This window comes from Molossus molossus, unplaced genomic scaffold, assembly GCF_014108415.1.
Source record: "Molossus molossus isolate mMolMol1 unplaced genomic scaffold, mMolMol1.p scaffold_m16_p_3, whole genome shotgun sequence".
NCBI lineage: Eukaryota > Metazoa > Chordata > Mammalia > Chiroptera > Molossidae > Molossus > Molossus molossus.
In genome coordinates, this window is record NW_023425366.1 from 108165290 (window position 1) to 108188965 (window position 23676).

The following is a 23676-nucleotide window of genomic DNA, read 5'->3' on the forward strand; positions in this document are numbered from 1 at the left end:
CTCTACCCCAGAGCTCACATCTGGGCTAGCAGCTTACGTGCATGCCTGTGTGAATCCTGGCCTGCATCCTTCAAGCCTTGGCTCCCTTCAACTCTCTTTCCCACCCTGGAACACCTCTGTCTCAGACAACTTCCTGTGCATCCTTCAAGACAACCTCAGCTCCCAGTCTGGAGCCTTCCCGATGCTCCCAGGCTGGATCAGGTCCTGTTCCTTCAGGCTGCCCCAGCCCCCATGTCATACCATAGCTCAGCCCCCTGATAATCATCTAGGTACTAGTTTCTCCCCAAATAGACTTCTCACTCTTTAGGGGACTTTGCCTCTTCCTTCGGTGGTTCTAGCACGTCACCCGTGCCTGACACATCACAGTAAGTAAGTGATGAAGAAAGGAAGCCAAGCTGGCAGGCAGGCAAGGAGGAGTACACACCGTTCTGGGTTTTTATTGAAACAAGGCCTCAAGATGACAAGAGCATGTGGAAAATTTTCAGATCCCATGATAGAGACCCCACTAGACAATAGTATTATCAATCAAAGGCAGTGAGTCATCCCCAGAGAAATCCAATTAAACACTGTAATTCAAGTGATCCTGCTTTGCATGCTGCTATCAATACAATTGCTATTCTGAGCTCTCTTAGCATTTGGGCCCTTCTGTGCCTTCCATTCTCCAATACCTGCTGAGCTCCTGCCAGTGGGCTGTCTCCTCTCTCAAACCTTCCCTCCCTGCCCCCACATCCATCTCTCTCTCTCATGCTGATACCAACAAAAGCTAACATTCATTTGAGCACTGGGCCTACCACTATCTCATTTAATTCACAGTCTATAGGGCAGGTATTATCACTCTCAACTTCATAGAAGATTCAGTCAGAGAAGTTAAGTAAGTCACCTAAGATCACACTGATGGCAAGGAATGAAGGCAAGATTTGAAAGAAGACAGTCTGACTCCAGAGTCCTGACAATTGCCACAATAAACTGATTAGAGATGCCACCTAGATATACCAAGTTGTCCCCTTCTGCTCCAGTACTCCCATCCTTTGCCCCATCCTTGCAGTCAGGAGACTAAAAAATGCTTTCAAACTATGGCAGTTCCGAGGGTTGGGCTTTCTTGGGGGGTGGCTTTAGCCCCATCTCATATTTTCCATTAGCCCTCAAAACCATCTTGATGTTTTAAAAATGTTTTTGAGATGGGCAAAAGACATTTGCCCCAATTTCGTGTAATGTGTAAGTAAAAAACTTGGTAGAAAACCAAGCTATTTTTATTGATCTATACCACCCAACCCGAATAACAATCGTGGGCCTGCTACTGCAAGCAAAGTTCAGACAAATTCCCTGATCCTTCCTTGTGACCCACCAGACTGCTGATTCCAAGCCCCTCCTATACAGAAATTCTAAAGCTGTCATTACTTTCAACTGAGCATCTAAGTACTAAAAGAAAAAAAATACAACAATAACAACTTAGAAACACTATCTGCATGCCCCAAACCCAGGGAAGGCTCCCTTGCTCCTCTCCCCACCCACTCCTATGTAGCCTATGGATTGGGCCACCCAAGAGCTTAGCCCTGCTCCCACCAAGGTCCCGACCACCAGGAATCCTTTTCTGAGCCAGGAGCTATCTATAATCCCCACCTACAACTCTCATTGAACTCAGGGGACCTTCAGAAACAGACCTGCTTCTGGTGGTAAATGAATTAACATTTAAATCAACCTCATGTTTACTCAGCACCATTGATTAGTGGCCTCCTTTGTATAGGGATCCTAGGGCTTGGTGAACCACTAAAAAACAGCAAGAATTCTCTGCTGGGTGCCCCAAAGCCATGCAGGGTAGGGTTATAATTAGTGGTGCTCTGGCAAACATTTAACTACTGTCTGGGAGTGGGGGAGGGGGTAGCTGCCTTGGTTTGTACCATTTGCCAAATTCCAGGGTTTAAATACTCCTACCATGGCAATTTTCAAGCTACCAACAATTTAACAAAGGGCTGATAAGATTCCTGAAAATTTAACATCACTGGTTGGAATCAACAGGTGGGCAAATTTGGGGGTGACTCTTCAACATTCTTTAAATGTTTATTCAACATTTTTTTAGAAGAGCTGAGCGCTGTGTGAGAAAAAGATTTCCAGTGGTGGTGGCGGTAATGATGGTGAAGAAGATGATGATGATATAATAATGATGATAACGATATGATGCTGATGTTGTTATAATGATACGAGGATAACTGTGATAATATGATGATGATAAGATGAAGATATGGCCCTGGCTGGTGTGGTTCGGTTGGTGGAGCGTCATCCTGTGCATCAAAAGGCTGCCAGTTCGCCCTGGCCGGTTTGGCTCAGCAGTTAGACTCTAACTGGCCTACACTGCGGTGTGTGGTGGCTGACGGCCACAGAATTCAAAACCAAGCAGCATCTATCAGCCTTCTGAACTCTGCACACACCCTGTTTCAGTCTCCTACATTTGTTCTTCCCGGGAATGTCTGCATCTCTCTCTCTATTTTCCCTCTCAAAACCAGAACATCAACACTGCTGTTTCTGACACTAAGACAGCCCATGCAAAGCCACATTGGGTTTCTGCCAAATAAAAACTGCATCCAACAATCAAGTTTCCAAGAAGGTGTCAAGTGGGGAATGATAATGTGTAATAATCAAGAAACGAATTTCTTAAAAGGAAGCAGAAGCATTGACCATTTTTCCCCAGAAAGGAGTAGAAAACTGTAGTGAGCACAGGAACAGACTATGATTCTCTGTCTCAGAAAGGAGAAGTATCACTTGAGCTTTTTTAAACCTAAGATTTTAGAGAAACTAAGAAATTTTATATGTTAAGTTTTTTTTTTTCTTTTTAATCTTTCTGATTTTTTTAGGGGGTGTTATGAGAAAAAGGAAGTTGATACATAGAAATTTTCTAAATAAAATGCCACTGACGGTTGAGTGTCAACCAACGGACCAGAGTCCCAGGTTCGGTTCCTGTTAAGGGCACGTACCTCGGTTGCAGTTTGTCCTCGGCCCTGGTTGGGGTCATGTGGGTGGCAACCAGTTGATGTGTCTCCCTCACACTGATGTTTCTCTCTCTTCACCCCTCTCCCCTTCCCGCTCTATATGAAGATAAATGCAAAAATGTCCTCAGGTGAGAATACAAAATTTAAAAATTTTTAAATAAGGCTGCCAGTTCAATTTCTGGTCAGGGCAAATGCCCAGGTTGCAGGTTCAGCATGTATCTGGGAGGCAATTGATCAGTGTTTCTCTCTCACATCAGTGTCCCCCACTTCCTCTTTCTTTCTGAAATCAATAAAAACTTATTTTTAAAAAAGATGATGGCCCTGGCCGGTTTGGCTCAGTGGTTAGAGCGTCGGCCCACAGACCAGAGAGTCCCGGGTTTGGTTCCCGCTGAGGGCACGTACCTCGGTTGCAGTTTGTCTCTGGCCCCAGTTGGGGTCAGGTGGGTGGCAGCCAGTCGATGTGTCTCTCTCACATTGATGTTTCTCTCTTTTTCTCTTCCTCCCTCTCTCCCTCCCACTCTATCTAAAGATAAAAATGCAAAAAAAAAAAAAAAAATGTCCTCAGGTGAGGATAAAATTTTTTTTTAAAATGATAATATAATGATGATGATGATGATGATTAATTTTGCTACAATTTATTCAGAATTTACCATATGCTAGGCATTAAGTGCTTTATACAGATTATCTGTTTATCCTCATAAGGGTTATAACAACCCTTTGAGGTAGATACTGTGTGATCATCTTTCTTTTACAGATGAAGTTCCTGCAGCTCAAAGAGGTTAATTGGCTCAACCAGAATCACACAGCTAGTTAAATGGTGAATCTTGGGAGCTACTCCAAGTAGTCTGACTTGAATGACCATAGTAAGGCAGCAAGGAGCCTCTCCTTTATTGTTCTATGAAATTCAGCATTGACACCAGTTCAGCATAATCTTCTTCAAAAAAACCAAAGTCCTGCAGATAGGAGGATTCACTCTACTTAGAAGGCTGTTTAGGGACTACCTATGGTTATTCACACATGACCGTTTGTGGGAGGTGGGTCTTGCTTCTGTTATGACATTTTCCATTGCTCAGTATCCAAACTCTAGTTTTGGGGAACCATTCATTGTCAGTCATTATTAGAGAAGCCAGAAAAGGGAGCAACCCCTCTTCTCCAGGCTCAGCCAACAAGAAGCTCTTGCCCAAGACCTTGACCACTGAGTAAGTGACACAGAGATGGAAGGATAGTGGAGTTGGATCTGTGGTGTCTAACGATACTTGCAGTGGTGTCCTGGCCAGATTGGTCCTGTGGCCCACCTCTGGAGCCCTCTTGATTCCTACCCATTTTCCAATCTGGTCCTTCAGACTCCCTTTGGTTCCTGGAGCCCCTATCCCACCACTGGCCTTCCAGTAAATCCTATTTTTCGCTTGAGTCAGACAGGATTGATTTCCGTTGCTTGCAGCCAAGAACTCTAACCAAGAGAAACTTCTCTCCCAAGTGACTCTTGCCAATCACACAAGTCCTCCTTCTGAGGGAAGTGCGGATGGGATGATTTTCTACATCGTAGCGAGACTGTACTACCACCTATGAATTGGTACCTGCCTTACTCACCCCTTAACTCAATTCTGGACAGAAAGAAGTCAGTAAAAGAATGTTAGAAATGACTTATTATTAGATTTGCCCTTGTGTTGTGTGTTTTGGGGAAAGGTTTAAAGGAAGAGGGCATTTACTCTGGATTGGATGTTGTCAGGAAGTGGGATGATTCTCTGATAGGGCATCTTAATCATTTTTACCTAGAAAGGACAAGAACACAGTAAATAATCAGCAGTCACTCCTATGGGCCAAGATACAGAGATGCTTGGTCATTTTTATTGTTTAGACAATGTTGACATCTTTATTTGCTTTCAGATACACTTATGAAGTTGTCTTGTTGTCTTGATTGATCACAGTCTCAGAATGGCCTTATCTGATGTTGGCAATCGGCAAAATTGTTGACGTTCAACAGGAGAACACTTTGGCCTCGCTGTGAGTGCTGGGCTAGATCCTGGCTGCCAGGGGCTGCTTTTGTCTTTCTCACACTGGAGGAACTAATTTATATATACTTCCTAACTTCCCGTAAGTAATTATGAGAACCTTGACTCTAGGGACAAGTCCTACCCATTTCTGTCTTCTCTGCAGTGCCCAGCATGGTGCCTGGCACACAGTTCCCTGTGAATGCTTGCTGAACTAAATTATGGGCACAGGGAACTCCCCGAGACCCGGTGCAATGATGATCATGCTGAAGCACATTTTCAAAATTTAAAAAGTGACTCATAGAAATGGAAAATGAACACTTGTCAAAAGAAAATTTAAGCCATAAATGAGGGAACCAGTAAGGTGGTCAACCTCATCCCCTGAACATTTAAGGAACTGGGTTCATCGGCACTTTTTAATAGCAATCTTAGAATAAGATGGCTAGGTTAGGTAGAAAGCTGGTTAACAGCCTCAAGGGCAATAAAACCATTACCTTTGGGGCTAGTTTTTCTACTGGACAAAATCTAAAATTTATGGGAATCCCTGAATTTGTAGTTGGGTTGGCAGAAGTATGGGTGGCCCAGGACTTGAGATTGGCATCTGAATTGAGGGCAATCTTATGGGAGTGAGCCCTGAAATTTGCAAGATCAGACCTTAACTCCAAGTCGATAGTGTCAGAATTGAATGGAATTGTTGGCTATCCAGTTGGTGTTGATGAATCAGAGGATTGGTGTGGAAAAGCAACATGCACTTGGTGTCAGAAGTTCATTTGTATATTGGGACACACAAAATGGGGGCATGGCCCATGTCACGCATCTAAACCTTAGTCAGCCTGCACTTACAGCAATCACCTGTCAAGCAAAGCTAACATATACCAATCAGTCCTCTAACTCAGCTTTGGCTAGCTTAGCGTACCCTAGAAAACAGGACCTGCTAGCCTTAGAAGGAAATCCCCAGCCTTCTAGCCCATCATGCTGTGTTTCCATGTTGCCTCTTCTAGTGCTCTATAAAACTCATTCTTGCCCAAAATCCCTGAGGAAGAGCCTTCCACTGCTTGTGAAACACGGTACTACTACCCCAGTCCATGGATTGTTTTCCCTGAGATAAAGGACATCAGACTTGTTACTAAATTGTTTCAGTTTTGTCAACTGATGATGGTGTCAGAAAACACCACACAAAAGAGTTTCAGAGAAGTTAAGTAATTTGCCCAAGATTACCTAGCTGGCAATCATCTCGGCCAAGGCACCAACTCTGACTCAGGCAAAGCCCTGAACCTGGATCACTATGCATGCTGCCTCTGGCTGTGCTGACTACCTCCCACCACCCACCAGAAGGGACAGTCACATGCCTCTTACTCACTGTGGCTGTTGCCTAATCATCGGTCATTTGTATATCACCGTGGAAATGTCTGCTAGATCTCATGCCCTCTCCACTATTATTTAATCAATATCTTTTCTTTACATCGACTCACTTTTTATATAAAAATGTTTACAATAAAAATTTCTACAGCACCACAAGTGGAAAACCAATATTTTTCCTTACAAGACATAAAAATAAGTTCTTAATTAATGTTTTCCCAAATACTGCCTAAAATCATATCAGTGTGTACCTCAGTTCAGGAAAAACTGGACCAGCTGAATCTCATAAGGTCACACAGCCAAGATCTCAACTAGGGCCCATCTTCACGTCTAATCCTCTTTCAACCACAACGTGTATCCTGCGACCGTGTTTCTGGTCAAGTCTGTCAGGGCAGCAAGCAGAGAGAAACTACAAGTTTCCCAAGATGGTTCAGCGTGACCAAAGGGAAACCAGAGTGATGACAGACAACAGCGGGTCAGAGGGCTGACTCCTCCAGGCAGTTAATGATGCCCTGGGCAAGGCTCCCTGAATTTAATCCCCAGAGCACAGTCTGAAGCAGATCCGCTCACTCTAATTTGTTCTAGGAGCAGATGGAGTCCCCCCCGCCCCCCGCCCCCCACCCCGGAACCGCTCAAAGCCAGTCATGGCCGCCCTAAGAGACAGTGTGAAAACTTGCAGACATGGAGGAGGGTGCAGAATTCCTTTTCTTTTTTCTTTTATTTATTTGTTATTGATTGATTTGAGAGAGAAAAACATCAACTTGTTGTTCCACTTATTTATACATTCATCGGTTGATTCTTTTTTTTTCCCTTTATTTATTTTATTTTATTTTATTTATTATTATTATTATTATTATTTTTGTTCAGGTAGAGTGGGAGGGAGAGAGAGGAACAGAGAGAGAGAGAGAAAGAAACATCGATATGAAAGGAACACATCAAGTGGCTGCCACCCACACGACCGACCAGGGCCGGGGACAAACTGCAACCGAGGTACGCACCCTTAGCGGGAACGGAACCCGGGTCTCTCAAGACCACAGGCCGACGCTCTAACCGCTGAGCCAAACCGGCCAGGGCTCCTTTATTGATTTTAGAGAGAGAGGAAAGGAGAGGGAGAGAGAGATAGAAACATCCATGAGAGAGAACATCGATTGGCCGCCTCCTGGGGGTTTGGCCTACAACCTGGGCATATGTACTGACCGGGAAGTGAACCAGTGACCTTTTGGTGCATGGGTCCGATGTTCAACCACTGAGCCATACCAGCCGGACTACTGGGGTTGATTCTTGTATGTGCCCTGACTGGAGCTTGAACCCACAACCAGAGTTCCCTTTTCATGATCAGGTATAGTTTACTAAACTTCATTTGGAGAAACCTCATGTCAAACCAAAATGTCAGTTTATTCAGGCATTTTCCAAAGTGTTGCTTTCCAAGTGAAATTTAGATCTCATTCTACAAATAGACAATTTTTATCTTGGCTCAAACTCTAGCTTCAAAGCTCTTTCATAGGTTGCAGAAAGACTCACTCAAGAATTCTCACAGCCAATATGAAGGGGTACTTATAAAGGTCTGGGCTCTCTACTAAGTTGTTTTCCTGCATTATTTCATTTAATCTTCACTCCAACTCTCTAAAGTATAAACTGTTATTACAGCACTTGTAGTTTATACAGTTATTTGGTTACAGAGCTGGGAGTACATTTCTGCACTGCCTAGCCCCAGAAACCACCTTTATCATTATTATGCTCTAATCCCAAAGTCCCTCAGTGAAGAAGCTCAGAAATTCTGTATCTTGCAACTCTTGGCTTCTTCACTTGATTGCATTAAAAAGTAAAAATAAAAAAGGAGACCATGTGTTGTTGGTTTTTAGAGGTCAAGAACAGGAGAACTGAAATGGAGTCAGTTGAAAGTGATCATTGCCAAATAAATTCCAATTCTGGTTATAAGGTTTCAGAAAGCTTATCATTGTAATTTTATTGGTAAATATAGAGTTAGGTTCACCTAAAGGCTTCATCTATAGATTTCAAGGACAGATGTGACCGTGAAGACAACAGATGGCATCATAATTCTCATACCTCATGGGAGACCACAAACATACATTTCATTCTGATTCTGATCACGATTCTAAGCTAATGGAGGGAGAGGTACCTGTTGCTATGCGAGGAGTCTGGCCAACATAGGGCAAATGCTGTATCTTTTGTCTGAAGCAATTTTCATCAAGGAAAAAATATGTTAATGAAATAAGATGAATCATCTGTAAGCAGCTGATGGACATCAGGATTCTTCTACTTCACCCAGGGAAGAGGTTAGAAAATGTCTGTGCATGGGAGTTGGGGAGATCACCCCAATGCTTTGAAAACCCCTACTGGCTGGGCCATACCCTGGACCAATTAAATAAGACTCTGGGAGTAAGACCCAGGCATCAGCATTTTCTTTTAAAACTCCCCAGGTGATGCCAACATGATTGCTTGACTCTAGGTGAGTCAAAATTAAGAACCAGTGGTCTTGCCGGGCCGGTATGGCTCAGTGGTTGAGCGTTGACCCATGCACCAAGAGGTCGCCAGTTCAATTCCCGGTCAGGGCACATGCCCAGGTTGTGGGCCAAATCCCCAGAGGGGGCATGCAGGAGGTGTCCCATTGATGTTCTCTTTTATTGATGTTTCTCTCTCTCTCTCCCTCTCCCTTCCTCTCTCTCTCAAATCAATAAAAAGGAAAAACGAACAAGTGGTCTTGCCCTGGCCAGTTTTGCTCAATGGTTAGAGCTCCAGACCTTGGACTAAAAGATTACTGGGTTAATTCCCAGTGAAGGGCATGTACCTGGGCTGCAGGTTCTATCCCTGGTCCCTATCAGGGTTGTATGGGAGGTAACCAATTGATGTGTCTCTTTCACATTGATGTTTCTCTCTTTCTTTCTCTCTCCCTTTCTCTCTCCCTCCCTTCCACTCTATCTAAAAATCAATAGAAAAATATCCTCTGGTGAAGATTAACAACACACACACACACACACACACACACACACACACACACCACTGCCTCCAGTGTCTGGCTGCTGTCAGCTAGGGCTCGATCAAGGAGAACCACCCTGAGTTATGGGGCAAGGAATGTGTTATAGGAATTAGACCTTCCATAATTGTGGGAGGAGCAGAGGAGTCATCGGCCAGATGCTCTGACAAGTCAGGCATGCACAGCCAGCAAGAGGAGTAGGTGGATGGGTGTGTGGGAGGCTGCTGCCCAGTCTGCCAAGTGTCTAGAAGATGTTGAGTGGCTATAGGTTATGAGACCTGGTGGTCAGGAAGACAAGCTGGATAGGACGTGGAAGAGAGTGAGGACAAGCTGGAACCTCTGTGGCCCTCTCGTCTGGTTACCTCCAGTCTAACCAGGGGCCCTCACAGAGTAAACACTGCTGCTTCCCTTCTGCCTCCCAGATCACCCACCTTTCACCTGGACCAGGCAGGGAAAGGGATTCTGAGAAAGAGTTCTCAGCATAGCTAAGTTCCTAATGGAACATTCCAGCACAAACCAGAAGAAACAAAAATCTACTCAAGCTCACTTAATGAAGAAATAGTTTAGTGAAGGTGTAAGAAACTGGGGATAAATGTTATTACCTTAACAGCTGGTACTCACATTTATCCTGGGGAAGAAATGGTTTTTGCTTAGAATCATACCTTGGCAAACACCTGAGGTAGTGTTCCTGGGAGTTCAGGAATGTTTTGGTTCTATAGCTTTCTAGAAGAGGGTGAAACTGCTCTGCATGAGATGGGGAGAGGAATCTGTCTTACTTGGAATGAGGTAGCATAACGTACATAAAGGAGAAGAGCAAGGAAGATGGTGAGACTGAGCCTTGTGTGTGGAAAAAGGCAAAGAAGAAAGGACCTGCCTTGGTACAGGGTGGTAAAAAGAACCTTGCTAGTCATAAATGTCAAATGTGGATTTTAAAATTGTTTTCTGTGAAGAGCTCAGTACGAATCCTTTCTGTGATCCTTAGTTCTATGACTCCCCAAATGACCTGTGGGAATAACACAGGACTTTGTTTTGTTTTGTTGTTATGGAAACTGGTGAAGCACATAAGTTTCACACCCACATGGAACGGGGTACAGAACCCAGGAACCCAAGCCTAGAAGCCGAGAAGACCTGAGAAGGAACTCGCTGGAAATTCAAAGACATCTCAGCAGTGGATTTTGGATTTCCCCAGGCTGTGGTGACATGGGTGGGAGGCATTTCTCCAAGGGTCTGGAGAGGGTCTTAGACTCAGATGCAGTTGTGCTATTACTTCCCTCCAAAGACAGCTTTCTCTGCTCGACCACAGTCTGGTTTGCAAATCTCCCAACACCTAATTGGCCCAGTTTCTCTGTGGCCCAGGAGATAGACTCTGATTGGCCTAGACTAAACCAATCCAGACCAATCAGCTCTGGCCTGGAGGAAGAGCATGGGACAGGTAGGAACTCCTACCTCTAAGGAGGGGCAGTGTGTGGGGAGGTAATGCTTGGCACTGGATGAACACAGCAGAGCCAAGCCCTGGGGTCAGCAGCTGGAGCTAGAATCCCAGCCCTACTAATTCTCAGTAAGTCTCTCTCAATATCTGTGAAATTCAATTTCCACATCTGTCAAGTGTGGCTCATAATAGAATCTGCCTCATCAGGTTGCTATGAAAATGAAATCAGGGGATCCATATAAAAATTTAGCCTTGTACTTGGCACATGCAAGTGCTCAAGAGATGCTAGATAAAAATAATAATGATGATAACTTTAGGAACTGACCATAGCATCTCAGCAGCTGCTCTCCTACCTCATCACCCATCTGAAGCATCCATCTATCACACAGGAGCCATCCAGCTTTTGTCTCCTCTCCTGGACTTCAACAGGTACAGCCCTCATCTGTACTGTTCATTGCTACATTCCCTGGACCTGGCGCATGGCAATTCACCCACAGATGCTTGTTGGATAAATGAAGAAATAAATAAATGCTTGAATATTTCCAGGTATGAAAACTCATTACATCCCAAGATTCTAACTTTTTGTAGTTCCAAGTATTCGGAAAGGCCTCTATCATGCTGCTAGGAATCGGATTCACCATGACATCTGTGCCTTGGTTCTAGCTCCACATAAAAAGAACAGACTCCCTCTTCCATATGACAATCCTTTAGCTATTTCAAGAGAGCTCTCAGATGCCCCTTGAGCCTTCTCCTCTCTAGTCCTACATCCATGCCATGGAAGAGATCTTCACTCCACCTTCCAATCTCCTCCCTTTTCTTGCACCCCTTCTTCAAAACAAATAAACTACTACCAAAAATCAAGAGCCTGAGCCCAAGGTCTGCTCTGACCAATGCATTTGTTAATTTCCAAACTCAATGTCTTTCTGAAGGAAAGTAACATTTAATGAGCACTTACATTGTGGCAGGCACTGGGCAGGTGTTTAATATACATGACCTCTTTTATTCCTCATAATTACCCTTTGAGATATTAGATGCATTCCCATTTGACAGATGAGGCAACTGAGGCTCAGAGAGGTGAAGATATTAGTTTGAGATTACACAGCCTGTAAATGGAAAAGCTAGAATTAAAACATAAGTGTAATCTAATCTGGGGCAATGTGCAGGTTTCTCTTTTTATCAGAAAGCAAACATGTCAAACACCAGGACATCTAGTAATGAAAAAACAGGCTGCCCTGGCCACTGTGGCTCAATAGTTAGAACATCGGTCCACTCACACATGGGTCACAGGTTTGATTCCTGGTCAAGGGTATGTGCCTGGGTTGCAGGTTCAATCTCAGGCCCCAGTCAGGGTGCATGCAGGAGGCAACCAATCGATGTGTCTCTATCACATCGATGTTTCTCTCTCTCTTTCCCTCTCCCTCCCTCCTACTCTCCAAAAAAAAAAAAAAAATGGAAAAAATATCCTCAAGTGAGGATTAACAAAAATTAAAAAGGAAGAGAGAGAGAGAGCGAGAGAGAGAGAAGACAGGCTATCCTTCCATTTACAGGCTATGTAATCTCAGACTAATACCTTCACCTCCCTGAGCCAGGAGTGTCTTAGATAGACCTAACTGAATTTGAAACCCCTGAGGATTTTAGAGGACTGAAGACAGGGACCAAGAGTGGACCAGAATTCCAGGAGAAAAGATCAACGTAACTGATCACTCACTGAAGAGCAGTCCATTAAATAAAGTGAAAGATGTCAATCAGGATATTGTCTCAACGAGTGATTGGGGCCAGCATGCCCCACCAAGGCCTCTCCGCTGAAGTGTTTATATCTTTTGCCATACCCGCTTCTCTTTGAGCACCTTGTCCAGGAAATATTAAGAGAGAGCTGGTTCTTATCTGAAAAAAAATGTGAAAATGAGGCCCAATCAGCATTATCTGATCTGATTCCGGACTAAGCACAGAGCAAAAAGCTGAGCCCTCAACTGAGACCATCAAGTGACAGGGACCAGCACTTCTCAAGCTCTGCTGCCACTCAAATCAGCAATTTTCCAGAAATAAGTAGTCAGGCCCCTGTACATGCATTACAGAGAGAGAGAGAGAGAGAGAGAGAGAGAGAGAGAGAGAGAGAGATCTCTGTGCTTTTTCTTTGGGAGAATTCAAAGAATGATGACAGCTCAGCACAAGATGAAGCAATGTGTGTTCTCTACACAGTGTGTGCTGCTCAGCCTTGCAGTGACCATCTCTTGTCGCAGTCACTGGGAGTCCAGCTCTGGGCTTAGCCCTTAAATGAACTGCTGCAGTCACTGTGGCCGGCTGAACATGTTTCTCAAAGATACCTGCATCCGAATCCCTGGAACCCGTGAATGTTATCTTTCATGGCAAAAGTGACTTTGAATATGTGATTATATTAAGGAACTTGAGGTGGGAGATTTGTCTGGATTATCCAGGTGGGCCCTACATGTAATTACAAGGGTCTGCATAAGAGGGAGATTTGACACAGGAGAGAGGAGACATGATGATGTCAGCAGAGAGAAAGATTTGGAGATTCCATTCTGCTATCTCTGAAGACAAAGGAGGGGACCACAATCCAGGGAATGCAAGAAATACAGCTCTAGGGGTTGAAAATATCAAGAAAAAGGATTCTCTCCTGTAGCCCCCGAGAAGGGAGCGTGGTCCTGCTAACACCTGAATGACAGTGAAACCAATTTCAGACTTCTGGCCTCCAGAACTACAAGAGCATACATGTGTGTTGTTTTAAGACACCAACTTTGTAGTAGCTTATTACAGCAGCCACAGGAAACTCATATTCTCAGTAAAGTGTCTACAATGCAAGCTACTGTTTTGCACTGTCACTCTGTAGGAATTCTATGGACTGGACCCACAAACTATCCTAACCATCACAGGGCCAGGCAGCCAGCTCCAGGAGAGCAGTTGCAATGGTTTAGGCACAGGAAAATGAACTGTTGCTCATTTATTAGGTAGATATTCATAGATATTCACTGACCACCTATGAGTTTGGCCATGTGTTGGGTGCTGCCGACATTGTTGGGAGTGAACACAGCTCAGCGTCTGCCCTCATCAAGGCCAGCATCGAGTAGGTGAGACAGGCGTTGAACACATACACCAATGAACACAGATTTATAAACAGAGGGAAAGGCTCCTAAGGAAAGGATCGTGGTTATGGAGATAGGACAGGACAGACTGGAAAGTCTTCTCTTTGAAGTGACCTTGGATCTGAATCCTGAAGGGAGAGGGAAAGTTAACCAGGCAAAGAAGGTGGGTGGGAAGAGGGGATACAGGCAGAGGGAACAGCAGGGGCAGAAAGGTCTCGGTAGAAAGGACCTGGAAGGTGGGGGCGCATGGAGCTGGAAAGCAGGGGTGGGGTCTGTGGGTGGAGAATGGATGAAGAGAAGAGGAGAGAACAGATGAGAATGAAACTTGCAGGACCTCATAGGCTTTATCATACTAACTATGTCTGCAATGTGTTTAAAGCTGGGAACTACAATCTGATTTGCATTTTGTTAAGCTCCCCCTAATTACCGTGTGCCCCCCCACCTCCCAACCTGGCCTGGAGGGTAGCAGGATAGATGTCTGGGAGGCTCTTGTGACCCAAGACAGAGATAGAAATGTGGAATTGGGTGGTGGCCATAGAGATGGAGGAAAGTGGACAGTGGGAAATGGTTTCAAGAAGTAAAACTGACAATTTGGGGATGGATTGAATCTGCCAGGTGACAATTTGAGTGAGTCAAGGATGGCCTCTAATTTTGGAATTGTGGTTTAGTCAGGTAGAGATGGTGGTGCTGGGTTATTTGCTGAGCTAAGTTTGGAGGGAAGGGTGTAGGGGTACAGGGGGATCATGAGCTTGGGCTTGGACATACTGAGTTTGATGTAGCTGAGATATTTCCCAGATGTAGCCAACGTATCAGATATCATACACCCCCCCCCCTTCTTAGCATTTTTCCCTTAAAAATGTGTTTGTGTCCAAAAAGACAAATACTATATGGTTTCAATTCTATGAGGTACTTCGAGTAGTCAAAATTATAGAGACAGAAGATGTAATGGTGATAGCCAAGACTAGGGAAGAGGGAAATGTTCATTGGTAGAGTTTCAGTTTTGCAAGTTGAAAAGAATTCTGAACATGGATGGTGGTGAGAGTTGCACAACATTATGAATGTTCTTAATCCAATGAACTGCATACTTAAAAATGGTTCCGATGGTAAATTTTATGTGCGATGTATTTTATCACAACAAAAAAACACTGGGAAAAAAAATACAGGGGTGGGTGAAGTAGGTTCACAGTTGTGAGTACATGGAAGTTTATTCTTATATTATATATTATTATTAGTATGAACAATGGACATGGACAACAAAGGTGGGCACATGGTGGGGAGGGGGAGGGGGAATCAGTGGGGGGAAAAGGAAAAACGTCTGTAACAAGAATAAACTAATTAAAAAAAATTATTGTATTATTTCCATACAAAAAACTGTAAACCTACTTTTGCCAACCCTGTATATGTGTTTGTGTCCACGTGTTTGTGAACTGTATTAAAAAGTTGACTTAAAATACATATATTCAGTTGATGGAACAATAAACAGTTATGTTCTCATCATCCTAATAAAGTAATAACCTGTATATGCTCCTTAGAAATCCTGGTAATCCCCATTCCCTTGTATTTTTCTCATTCCCTCAGAGGTAAGCCCCATGCTGAGTTTGTGCTAATGCTTTTTATTTGTAAAGTTAATCATCCCTATATGAATGCCTGCACAGTTATATTTGTTAGTTTTACATATTTTCACCTTTACATAAATCTTTTGCTCAACATCTTGGTTTTGAGATTTATCCATGTTAATGCCCATAGAGTATTCATATTTTATTGTTGTATAGTATTCCATGGCATGACTAGAACACAACTGATTTCTCCTGCTGAAGAACATTTGAATTTCCAGTTTTCTGCTCTTACAAAACAAGGCCATTATGAACAGTCTGGAATACACCTCCTGATGTTCATGTGTGCAAGTTTCTTCAAGGCAGTGATGCCCAAAAGAACTTTTTATGATGGTGGAAATGTTCTACAGAAATGTGTGCTTTCCAGTGGGTACCCACTAACCACAACTGACTAATGAGCACTTGAAATGTGGCTAGGACTACTGAAGGACTGCATTTTAAATTTAATTTAATTTAAATTGAAATAGCCACACGAGGCTCACACCTACCCAAACCAGCTCTAGGAAATACCCAGGAGAGAAACTGCTGGTTGTAGAGTAAGGACATGTTCATCTTTACTAGGTAATGAAATGCCAAAACTTTTTTACTAAGCAGTAAGTCAATTTCCCTTTATCTTAATCAGTTTTCTCTAAGCTCCTAGGTCATTGCTAGCCAGATAAAGTATTCAAATGGGAATTTCTGAGAATAACTGGGCTGCATTAGTCAGAGTTCTCCAGAGAAACAGAACCAAGAGGATACATACATATAAAGAGACTTATTATCAGGAATTGACTCACAGGATTAATGAGAAGTCCCAAGACCTACAATTGGCAAGCTGGAGATGCAGGAGAGAGAACAGTATAAAGTCCAGTCCAAAAGCTGGCAGACTCAAGACCCAAGAAGAGTCGTTTTTCAGTTCAGGTGCAAAGGCAGGAAAAGAAACATGTCCCAGTTCACGCAGTCAGGCTGGCAAAGTTCCCTCTTACTCAACCATTTTGTTCTATTCAGGTCTTCAACTGATTGGATGAGGCCCACCCAAACCCGCTTTTCTGTTTTCAGATCCAAATGTTAATTTTATCCAGAAACACCCTCATGGACTCAGAAAAATGTTTGGCTAATGTCTGAGCACCCTATCATCCCGTCAAGTTGACACAATATTAACCATAACATAGAGTTAACATGGTGATTTCCCTCTCAGCTCACCAGAGCCCTGGAGTTTCAGAGGAAATCCTTGGAACCAGCAGAATGAGATACATTTATGGTATGACAAAGCTCCCAAAGAGAAGAATTTCCTTTCCTGAAGCTTACTCTGACTGCAAAAGGCAACTTGGAATAGCAGAAGCTTGTCCAGTGGGGGACATGTCTTTCTTCATTTGATCAGCCCAGATCCCTACTTCATCCCTACCCCCAATACGCTTAGAAATTCAGGAGGGTCCATACGGGAGTCAAGCAGCCAATCAATGTTTCTCTCTCAAATCAATTAAAAAAAATATATCCTCAGGTGAGGATTAAAAAAAGAAGAAGAAGAAATTCAGGAGGGTCTTTCCGTTCAGAGAGCTAACCTAGAACATTCTCCAACCTCTCTCTTCTTTCTAATCTCTCCATCCCTCTCCTCTTCCCTTGAGGCCTCCTTCCCTTTCCACTCCAACTCCTCAAATATTTTGTATATTTTGTCCAATATAAGTTTTTTAGATTTTCTACAATTAAAGGCATCTCTTCCCACCTGTCATGTACAGTGGCTCTGGCAATGCTGACCTGGTCCTAGGAGATGCTTTTTAAAACCCAGAGTGCAACCAGTGAGATGCAGAACCCCCAAATGTGGCTGACATGTGTCCAGTTCCACAAATGCACATGCTTCATGTTGCCCCTGGCTTAAAGCTTTTCCTAACAGACTTCAGAATTATCAGATCATTACAGGGAAAAGAAAAATGCAGGTGTATAAAATTTTGTTAATAATAATAAAGTCAGGGCCCCAGGGTAGAAAATTGGACTTGATGGTTGAGAGCCACTCCCCAGCTTCTCAGGGGAGTTTTCTTTTCTGGGATTTCCCTGGGGAAAGCAGAGCGTTAACAGTTAAAAGAGGGAAGGGAATTTGATTTGCTTACTTCCTAGAAACAGCCCGCCCACTTTCATGTATCCTCTTTTCATTCCTTGCTACAACAATGCCAGGTAAGTGTCATTGTTCCATTATACAGATGGGTAAAACAGAGGCTGGAACAGGGCAAAAGATTGCTCCAGGACCCATAGTCAATAAGAAGTAAAACTGGGATTCAAAACCAGTTGAAAGACCCCAATAGCATGATGGTTGAGATCATGGACTCTGGACCCAGAATACCTGGGTTGTAGCATTGTCTGTTATTTAATGGAACTTGTGCAACCCTGAGCAAGTTACTTGAACTCTCTGTGCCTCAGTCTCCTCAACTATAAAATGAGGGTGTGTTGTCTGCCTCAATGGTTGTACTGAGTATTAAATGAATCACTGCATGTAAGACACTTAGAACACTGCCCAGAATAGCAAGTATTTGAAAAGCTGCTATTTACCACTCAGGCACTTTCTATCATCCCATCCTAAACCTAGGGCTGACCTCTTCACCACACTTGGTACTTCTTAATAAAATGAATGCACTGGGATCCCAGCCCAGGCTCTGGAAACATTGGGACTCAAGGGCTGTACTCCTGAAAGCTGTCCTTGCATGCACATCTCCCTGCCTGCTGCAGTTCTGACTCTCGCTGATAAAAAGCAATGGTGCCCAGAGCAGGGTGAGAGACAGTGCACACGCTCCATTTATGAAAATCTGACAAGAGGGTTAAAATTAAGATAACCACCTCCCACCACTGTTCAGAGGCCGACGATCCCTAATTATCTGAGACCCAGATAAACAGCAGGATCAGAATGTGCAGAGGATGCAGAGAGCTGAGTTATGAAAAGCCAGTGGTGTGATTCAGCGCTGGAATTAGGGTAAGAAAATGAGTCTGAGGTTGTTGACAGCCTCCAAGGACAGGATGGCGAGAGGCACAGAGATGGGGCAGGAGTGGGAGGGACCAGGAGGTGGGCATCAGGAGGGTCAAGGATGGAACAAAGCAGGTGTCAAGCTGTATTTCCTGGAAATTTGATGCCTACTACAGAGATGGTTTCATGATACTGAGGGGGTTATTGATTCATTCAAATGAAGCTCATAAAATTGCCACGCTTCAAGAGGGAGATCTCTAAATGCCATTTAGCAACTTGGAAACCAGAGGACAAGTGAATGGAAGACCATAAGAGAAGATGTACTGTGTGTGCAGAGCAGGGACATGTGCCCACCAGGGTCACTCATAACCCTTCTCCGAACCTGACTCCATGGGCCTTATCCAGGGCAAGCAGGTATGCTGGAGGTGCGTCTGATTCGTCCTTCTGTTAGTAAGACTTTCTGTAGGTTATGCAATAATGTGTGGGAAGGGCAATAAGGGCTCAATAAATGTTGACTGCTGTGGTCCCTGAGAACCCTTATAGGAATAGGACACTACAGCAAACCTTCACTTTCCATCGTTTTAGGCTCCAAATAAATCACTTATCTTCAGAGAAAGGGTATGGAAAAGCCCAAAGTCAGACTCAGTAGAACCCTCTCCATCTCCACTCCATCTAACTCAAGATGCCAGAATAAGAGAAAACCCAATGTGGGGTTGTGGGATTGTAGCCATCCAACCAGGAGCTTGTTTTTACATTCCAGAAGTGCGGGACAAAGAGAAAAGGGGTCCTTGTGCTGGGAATGAAGGTAATAAACTAGGGTTAAGGGCTCTGCCTCTGGGACAGACGCCTGGGGCTCAAATCCCAATTTCGCTTCATACTAGCCGGTGACCTCGAACAAGCTATTTTCCTTCATTAATCTCAGTTCCCGAACCCATACAGGAGAAGGAACAGAGCCCACCCCCTCGGGGTTCTATGACAATTCAATGAACTAAAACAAGCAAGCTAATGCATGTAGCACATGTGAGGCATGTCAGTGCCCTTGATCAACAGCAGTTCTTAGCACTCTGTCATGTGCTCAAGGTCACAGACCAAGGACGTGACCCCTGAGTTCACCCTAGTTCCCTGGGAATGGGTAAATCCCCCTCTTCTGCTTTCTCACAGTTCTGGCAAGAGGACATGGAGAACCATCAGAAGCTGTGAGTCTCAGGGGAAAGGGTGAGACAAAAAAGGGAAACCCATGAAAGAATAATGCTAAACGTTGGCTGTGTTGGGACAGCAGCCATTAGACCTGTTCTTTTTTTTAAATTTATTTATTTTTGTTACAGATGTTTCTCCCCCCGCCCCAATGACACCCTTCTCCCGATCCCCCCCCTTCCTGCCCCGTAGACCTGTTCTTAAAAGAGCAGACCCAATAGGGGACCAGGAAAGTGAGAAGACACCCTCAACCATGAAATTCGGGCTGACTCACGCAGTCTCCACAGGAGCTGATGATATTAACTTGATTACTTCAGAGCAGGTGTGACAAAACCAATCTCATCCCGGTTATTATAGCTAGTCAGTGGGACTGTGTTAGCCAAAGGCTGTTCCATGCCTGTCATTCAGAACTTCCTCACTTAAGCCAGTAAATGCTTAGTACGATCTGAAATTCTATTTCCCCTCTTACTCTAAGCCAAGGGTCTTGTGTGTGTGCACACTCACGTGCCCGTCTGTAAAAGGAAGGTGTTGGGGATAAGAATAGAGTGTGAAAGAAACATTTATTGCACATTCAACAAATATTAATTGCTTAATAAGTGCCAGGTACCATTCAAGATGCTGGGAAGATATAAATGAGGAAGGTAGATAAGATTCCTGCCCTCATGGAGCTTATGCTTTTTAAAGAATTATCTTGGTAGATATATTCAGAGCTTCCTTCCTCCCTCCCTCTTTTCTTCCTTTTTTTTTTTTAATCCGCACCTGAGGACATTTTTCTATTTATCATCAGACAGAGTGGGAAAGAGGTAGGGTGAGAGAGAGAGAGAAACATCGATGTGAGAGAGACACATCAACTGGTTGCCTCCTCCACCACCCAACCAGGGCTGGGGACGAACCGCAACGGAGGTATGTGCCCTTGACCGGAATCAAACCCGCAACTCATTGGTCCAAGGGCCAACGCTCTAACCGCTGAGCAAAACCGGCCAGGGCTATCCTTCCTTTCTTCCTTTCACCCCTCATTTATTCATTTAATAAATACTCTAGAGTCAGACTGCATCCTAACTTGGCTACTTATTAGCTAATGCAACCTTAGGCAAATTTCTTAACCTTTAATTTCCTCTTCTCTAAAATGGAAACAAAAACAGGACCCATCTACATTAAAAGACCTACAAGTATGTGAGGGGCTAGATCTGAGAAATAGCCAGGAAACTGAATTCAAGAATAGCCCATGCACAGCCTGTTAGCCTGGGAAGCCAAGGATGACGGATGAGGCTTTTGTCCAGGTCTGAGTGGGCTGTAATCTCTACTCTGGCCATCCTAGAATCCATCATGTACCTCTGGGATTGATAAGGTGAATGTACCTCCAGACAAGGCTACATTCTGAACCAGGCTGGACCTGGCTGGGGGCTATTATTATTATCGACTGCTGTCTGCAGGATGCTAGGGAGACTCCAAAGGCCTGGAAGCTGGTCCCTCCCCTGGAGAATGTCTCCAAGCCCCGCTCTGTATCCTGACTACACTGACTATCTACTATCTTTCTGTGTCCTTTAGATAGTTATATTTATTCAAGTGTCTACTGTTGACATTTGTCCCTAAGTGGTTAGACTCATGGACATGATGGGGAAATTCAGTGAGGTCACAAGTCAAGAGCTTAGTGCAGAGCTTGGGCCAGAGCTAGAGCTTACATGTTCACTGTTGTTGTCATTGAGCCCTTGCTATGTGCCAGGCATGTACCAGATGCTGGAAATAATGCATGCGCGAGCATATGCATACACACAGGCACATGATGCAAAGGTCAGTAAATGCAAAGGGACAGCTGTTGTTGCTACAGCCGCAAAAGCAACCTCTGGCCTCGCTTGAGCACCTGCAGGTTTCTGTGCCTTAAAGCAGAATTCATGTTCTCTGTCTTCCTTCTTTTTAAAACACAGGGAGGGCCCTTGCTGATTTGGCTCAGCAGTTAGAGCGTCGGCCTGTGGTCCAGAGAGACCCAGGTTCGGTTCCCGCTAAGGGCATGTACTTCGGTTGCAGTTTGTCCCTGGCTCTGGTTGGGTCATGCGGGTGGCGGCCACTCCATGTGTCTCTTTCACGTCGATGTTTCCCTCTCTCTCTTCCTCTCTCTCCCTCCTGCTCTATCTGAATAAAAAAATGGAAAAATGTCCTCGGGTGAGGAAATAAATAAATAAATAAATAAATAAATAAATAAATAAATAAATAAATAAATAAAAATAAAACACAGGGAGGATATTGTGAATGCCAGTGATGTGTTTTTGATGTTAGAAACAATCTATAGATAAGAACAGTAGCATAATTATAGTTTTAGACCTGAATATATATACTATACTCTTTAAGAACATAAAAGTAAAAATTGGAAACAGAAAAAATAGAAAGATGCAAAAGCAAAACTCAGGCACTAATTTAATCATCTTTTATAAGGGGGAGTTAGTGTAACCTGACTAATGTTTACATATTAATAAATGAAAGAATATTCCTAAAAATACCCACAGGAAATAATAAAAACCAACATTATTAATTCAGGTCACTTCTATGAATTAGAATTAAAGATGGAATGGAGAAAGACTTCTAATGTTCACTTATATGGTATGTATTATTTATAGACTATGATAATCCCAAACCTTCTTGTTGCCACTGAACTCTGTTATTCCACATTTTCCACCAAAACTTTGAGAGCTGGCTTTCTCCTTTAACCCTACTTCATCCTGAAAGAGGAGCAGCAATGAGATTTCAGCATTCCCCAGATCCTATACTTGGACTGTCACTGTTTTTTATGCAGGGTGACTGTACCCATTACTTGAACTCAGTAACTGACAATGTGCAGATGAACCCTAAGTCTCTATTTCTACCTCAGTGGTTTCCCCTACACTTCACTCTCAGAAACAGGACTTCCTTTCTCTTATCTCAACTTGGGTAACCCCCAGGCATCTCAAAGTCATCATGTCTAACCTTGGCAACCTCAGTTGTTGGAACCACCTGACCTAACAGGACATGTGGTCTGAGTTGATACTTCTCCCACACAGACAATACTTCAAATTCTTTTAGGGGAAAGAAAAACATAGGGAAGGAGAGATTGTTTCCAAACTCTCATGTATTGGTTTATCTTATTCCCAAGTGAGAGGGAGGATATTTCTTGTTGTTATTGTTGTTTTCTTTATTGATTTTTAGAGAGAGAGAGAGAGAGAAATATCAATGAGAGAGAACATCAACTGGCTGCCTCCTACATCGCCCCCACTGGGGATCTGGCCCACAACCTGGACATGTGCCCTGAACAGGAATTGAACTGGAAACCTCTTGGTGCATGGGTTGACACTCAACCACTGAGCCACACCAGCCGGGCAGGGAGGATATTTCTTATCTGCAAAGTGGGAGATGTTCTAGAACCTTGTTCCAAGGGCTCCTGTGAGAAGGGATTGTGCACATGCATTTAGTACAGAGTCTGACCCAAACAGAGAGCTACATATATGGCAGCAGTTAATACTGCAGTCCATTTCATGGGGTGAGAGAAAATGTCATATAATGTAGTTGTGAGAATTGGGTTTTGAAAGCAGGAAGAGCTGAATCTGAATCCTAACTCCTCTATTTACTAGCTGGGAGGCCCTGAGCAAGTTAACTTTCCTGAGTGTCAGTCTCCTCATCTGCAAAATGGGATAACCCCATAACCGGCCTCATGGAGTGGAGAGAAATCAGTGATAGAATGCATGAGAGGTGCTTAGCACATGCCTGGAAGGTGTGATGTTGCTGCTTCTTCAAGTGGACTTTGTGTTGGGAGTTGATAGGCAGTATAGGAAATTTTTCTCTTAAACCATCTGTTTTTGTTTTGTTTTGCTTTTAAACTTTCACTGTTTATCTGCCAGAGCTCAATTTTTTAAATCAGTTTCTCTTGACAGACTACCTTTAATTCTGTAGGAATGGTGTGCTCTGTAGACAACAGATTTTCAAATCATGTGACTCTAAAGTTGCTAATGATCCCAGGAGAGAAGTATTCTTTCCCTCTAATTTACAAAGGAAGAAACTGAAGGTCAGAGAGGCTAAGTAACCTGCCCAATCTCATCCAGCTTTTTTAAAAAAA

At 43.7% G+C, this 23676-nt stretch overlaps 1 protein-coding gene across 1 annotated transcript in view; it reads right to left on the reverse strand.

Moving 5' to 3' along the window:
* The window catches only part of BMERB1 (bMERB domain containing 1), a 106526-nt gene that overhangs the window by 23491 nt on the left and 59359 nt on the right, over positions 1-23676 (reverse strand). The window lies entirely within an intron of this gene.